At 58.3% G+C, this 5522-nt stretch overlaps 1 long non-coding RNA gene across 1 annotated transcript in view; it reads left to right on the top strand.

Moving 5' to 3' along the window:
• LOC107181426 overlaps window positions 1-5522 on the top strand; it is a 7624-nt gene that overhangs the window by 1647 nt on the left and 455 nt on the right. The window lies entirely within an intron of this gene.

The raw sequence follows: 5522 nt of genomic DNA, 5'->3' as shown, positions 1-5522 counted from the left end.
CCCCCCCCGCCCCACGTCCGCCAGGTGCTGTCTGTGAGCAAGAGGACACGGCTTCTCAGCACTGTCAGGACCGCAGCGGAGAGGCCGAGAGCCGGCGTCACCGTGCGGAGGAGGGCTCGCGGCTTTGGGCTAATGCGAGGGGCCTGCCTCCTCCGGCTGGTCCTGCGCACAATGTCACTGCCCTGTCCTGTCGTTCCTGCGAATCGCACGCTTGAACAAAAGCCACATGTGTCGCTCTTGCTGCCCTGAAGGGAGAGGGAGAGAGAGAGAAACATCCATGATGAGAGAGAATCATGGACCGGCTGCCTCCTGCACGCCCCACACTGGGGATGGAGCCCGCAACCCAGGCCTGTGCCCTGACCGGGAATTGAATTGAACTCTGACCTCCTGGTGCATAGGTCGGCACTCCACCACTGAGCCACGCTGGCCGGGTCCACCATCTGTTTTAAAAACCCAATTTCAATGTCCTCAGTCTAACTCAGAGGTTGGCCACCATGGGGGATCTGATCTGAAAACCAGTCCCAGTTGTAGGCATTTCACAAATGTGCTGACATCCAGACAGCCCAGGCCTCAGCCTCCCGCCCCCCCGCCCTTGCAGGAACGACCCCCCCCTTGCAGGAACGCCCGCTGGGTAAACACGGTCGGACCAGGTGTGAGATGCCCACGCGGCCAGCTGGTGGCTGTTGCGGACTCTGTGGCTCACAAACTAACCGCTGCAAACAGTTCAGAGGTTTTGAGGAAGTGTTGCCGGTTTTTAATTTTGGGCAAAAGACCCAAAGACAAGATCACCTGCTGGCGGCAACATTCTAGGAAAGAAAAGACATTTTCATACAAAAAAGCCTTAAGGGTATCATCTTGGCATAAAGGACAGTCCTTTCATTACAACAAGTTTAGAGTCATAAGAAACAGATCGAGCCCGGCTGGTGTGGCTCAGGAATTAAGTGCCGACCTATGAACCAGGAGGTCAGGGTTCGAGTCCCGGTCAGGGCACAGGCCTGGGTCGTGGGCTCGATTCCCAGTGAGGGGCGTGCAGGAGGCAGCCGATCAGTGATTCTCTCTCATCATGGATGTTTTTCTCTTTCTCCCTCTCCGTTCCTCTCTGAAATCAATAAGAATGTATTTTTTAAAAAGGAACAGATCGATTTGTTCTATGTTTAAAAATTTACCCAAACTCCATCGAACACTGGTCCTGGTGTCTGACCAGCACAGCTTGAGGATTTTTTCTCTTCTCGGGCGACCGGTGTGGTAGCCACACAGAGACGCTCTTGTTCGAGCTGCAGGGGCGGGCAGGTCCGGAGGGTTTAACCAAAGCACATTCAAATCCCCGCACAGCGCCCTGCCCCACCTCCCCTGTGCCCACACCCTCTCCCCAGACTCAGCCCCTGACCCTCCAGGGGCCCAATGGGTGCCAAGTCCCATGCTGAGCTGGACCCACCCCTGCTGTCTGCACTCTGCCCTCCTCCTGCCCCAGGACCCCCCTCGCAGTCCTCCCCTCTCCTGACCTCCAGCCTCCACCTCAGACACATGTCCAGCCTCTTCCTCAGGCGCGTCTCCCTGCCACCGATCGGCCCGGCTCCTCCGGGAAGGTGGGTACAGGACTGGACTCTGCATGGGCAGGGCTCAGCCGCCTGAGACGAAGGTCACTGCTCCCTGTTCTGGGTGTTGTTGGTTTTGTTGTGTTTTTAAGTAAAAACAGTCTGATATTGAATGCGTGTTCTTTAGGTCAGTTTGAACGTGTCACTCAGACCTCAAAAGTTTTTATTCACGTGGTCACTCAGTGGGTTGTCTCTTCTTATGAAAGTGCTCATTCTGCCCAGGGTGAGCATCAACCTAGGAACCAGGAGGTCACGGTCGGATTCCTGGTCAGGGCACAGGCTAGGCTGTGGGCTCCATCCCCAGTAGGGGGCGTGCAGGAGGCAGCCGATTGATGATTCTCTCATCATTGATGCTTCTATCTCTCTCTCCCTCTCCCTTCCTCTCTGAAATCAATAAAAATATCTATATCTATCTATATCTATATCTACATCTATCTATCTCTATCTCTATCTCACTTTCTATTTCTATCTCTATCTCTATCATCTATATCTATCTATCTATCTATCTATCTATCTATCATCTATAAAGAAAAGAATGGGCAGGAGATGATATCTGAATGAGGGGGTCGGGGGACACACAGGGAAGGAAAAATGGAGACCCGACGGTAGGCACTGTTCTGCACCCCCTTTGAGCACCTCCACCAAGAGACGGAGCGTGGGGTGCCCTTGTCGAATGTTCCAAGTGCCCGGCATGACCCCCACTCTGTCCGTGGCGGATGGAGACGCGTCCTGTTGATGGGCTCTCGGACTTGAGAATCGACCCACGTTCCCGTGAATAAGATCGGAAAATGGCCCTCACTGGCGTCTGTTCTCATGGGAGAGGATCCAGGGCTGAAAGTCTTTTTACAGCGATCAGTCCAGTGTTTACATGTTGATCCTGAAGACTTCTTGGGGGCCTGTTCCCCGCCCCCCAGCCACCCCGCTGACTGTGACCAAACGATGCAGTGTTTCTCTCTTGCAAAAGGCGTGCCTGGCCCTGGCCAGGTCGCTCAGTGGATAGAGCCACAGGGTCCCGGTTCGCCTCCCGGTCAAGGGCAGGTTCCTCTGTGGCAGGCTCCTCCCCAGCCCGGGCCTGGTAGGGGTGTGAGCAGGAGGCAACCAGTCGATGTGTTTCCCTCACATCCCTGTTTCTCTCTGTCTTCCCTCCCTCTCCCACTCCCCACGCTCCCTAAAAATCAATGGAAAAATACCCTCGCGTGAGGATGCACAAAAAAATAAAAGAAAGGATAGGAGTGCTGGCCGGGCACCCCCGCCCCAGGCGCCCTCCATCCCCGACAGGTTGAGGTGAACGACTAGGCCGCGAGTGAGGAGGCAGATCTGGGGCTCACAGGATGCGACGCACGCAGCGGCCTGGGAAGAACCCCAAGTTCCTGCCGGGTTTCCAGGCGACGCGGACACGGTCCTGGGCTTTAAGTCAGAGGAGCGGGGAGAAACCCGTCCTAACCCCTGACCCCTCCCGACCCCCCGCCAATGCCCCATTTCTGCCAACCTGAGCCTCGCGCCTGCGATCTGTTCCGCGGCCGGGCGACGGTTTCTGGCGCCACACGCGCGGCCGGTGGTGTGCAAGCGGCGCGTCGGCTTTGTTCCCATTTGGAGCAATTTTCTCACTGACGCGGCCTCGTCTTCAGGATAAAATGCGTTCTCCCGCCAGACAGCCCCCGGGAGGGGCGTCGGTCTAATGATCGGGGTGCAGCCGCGGGAAGGGCGGCGGCTGCCGCCGGGCGCAGAGCAAGGCCCGGACAGGAAACGGCTGCTTTAAAACGGTCACGTGAACAGGAACAATCTCTCTTTTCCAGACAAATGGCCTCTTGGAGGGGAACCTGGGCTCAGAGTTTGTCTTCCTCAGTCGACTCAGTGCCACCCACTTGCTCAAAACCCCTGTCCCAGCTCCGGTCGGACCAGCCCCCGGTCCCAGGGCAGGCTCCAGGGGGGCCGTACCCCCTCCCTGCGCACCCCCCTCCACACACACACACATGCACACACACGCACACACATACACATGTGTGCACCCACCCACACACATGTATACACACACATGTACACACATACACACACGTGCGTGCGCACACGCACACACACGCATGCACACGCACACGCACACGCACGCACACATGTTTTGTGTGTGTTTTTTAGCTGGTGACGTTTGCCCTTTACTGACACTGGGCCTTGTCCTAGGCCCGTGGTCGGTGAACTGCGGCCCCTTGAGTGTGGCTCTTCCACAAAACACCACGTGCGGGCGCGCACGTACAGTGCGATTGAAACTTTGGGGCCACACTCAAGGGGCCAAAGAGCCGCATGTGGCTCGCGAGCCGCAGTTTGCCGACTACGGGCCTAGGCGGTTGGTGGGGCAGTCGGGGCCGGGCCACAGGTCCCGGCAGCAGGCAGGGCCACGGGCGTGGAGGGTGTGAGTGGGAAGAAGACTTTCCCCAGAGAGGGTCCCAGTTCCCCTCAGGCTCGTGGGCACCACGCCCAGCGCCGCCGCGGCCTCCAGGGCGTTCTTTTCAAAAAGACGTCTTTACCGATTTTGACGGAGAAGAAGGGAGAGGGATAGAGAGAGAAACATGGGTGGCCTGCCTGCTGCACGCCCCCGGCTGGGGCTCTCGGCCATGTGCCCTGGCCGGGAACGGAACCCCTGACCTCTTGGTTCCTGGGGACGCTCAGCCGCTGAGCCACACAGCCGGGCACACAGGGATGCTCTTCATTTCCGAGGGCCCAGGCTCACGGCCCTTTGGGGTCCCCCCTGCTCAATAGCTCAGTGCCTGGCAGGTCCCCCCACCCCCCCACCCCCCACCTGGATGGGGGCAAGGAGCCAGGTTGACTCGTACTCGAACCCATGGCGCCCTGAGAACCAGCCGGAAAGGGCCCGCACTCGGAGGTGACCCGACCAGCGCCTCCTTGGAGTCCGCAGCCACGCGGTGACAGGCGGTGACAGGCGGTGACAGGCTGCCCGGTTGATGACGGACTCGGTGCAAGGCTGACTGCGGTCGGACGGCCACAGGAGCCATTAAGGCAGCAATTAGCACCTCGCGGCAGCGCTCCCCTCCGACCGAGGCCTGCGCGGAGGTGAACAGAGTGCCTGCTCCAGCCGCCGCTGCTGGCTGACTTGAGAGCACAATTTACAGCGGATTTAATTTGTTCTTCACAAACATTCCTAATGACATTACCCCGGTGCGCGCGCAGGCGGCCTCCGCTCATTCCATTAACTCCCAAATCGGGTTTAAAGACCATATTGATGCTCCGTGTTATTACGGGTGATTATCCAAACAACAGACAACTCGGCAAAGTGTTTACTAACTGGTTTATGTATAATTTCTGTAATAACCGCAGCAGATGGGGCGGCTGCAAACACTAAATCACGCCTCCCGCGCAGCGCCGCCCGGCATTTTTAGATGCCTCGCTCGCCGCCGCCGGCGCTCGGCTGATGAGGAAATGGGTCTGTTCCCGCCATTACGGGCAATCTTTCCATTTGCAATTACAAAATGTATATGTTCGGGGGGAATGGCTGTGCGCGCGGCTGCATGGAGGAGGCCTCCCCCTCTGCTCCCTCCTCCCCCCGAAACGGGGTGTCTGTCCTAGTTCCTGGCGGAGCTGCGCCTCCGAGGCCCGCCCCTCCCCTCCCCTCGCCAGAGAGGCCGGATCCGACCCAGGAGGCGGGTCCATCAGGGCTTTAATTAATTAACTAATTAACTTATTTTTAAAATAAGTTTTTATTGATTTCAGAGAGGAAAGGAGAGGGAGAGGGAGAGATAGAAACAGTGATGAGAGAATCATGGACCGGCTGCCTCCTGCACGCCCCCCACGGGGGATGGAACCCGCAACCTGGGCCTGCGCCCTGACCGGGGATGAACCCTGACCTCCGGGCTCACAGGTGGGCGCTCAGCCCCTGAGCTGCGCGGCCGGGCCCCCCCTCTCGTGATGGAAGTGGGT

The sequence above is a fragment of the Myotis davidii genome, unplaced genomic scaffold (assembly GCF_000327345.1).
Source record: "Myotis davidii unplaced genomic scaffold, ASM32734v1 scaffold72, whole genome shotgun sequence".
In the NCBI taxonomy this organism is placed as follows: Eukaryota; Metazoa; Chordata; class Mammalia; order Chiroptera; family Vespertilionidae; genus Myotis; species Myotis davidii.
The sequence above is the reverse complement of the archived record's forward strand: the minus strand, read 5'-3'. Positions and strand labels throughout refer to the sequence as shown.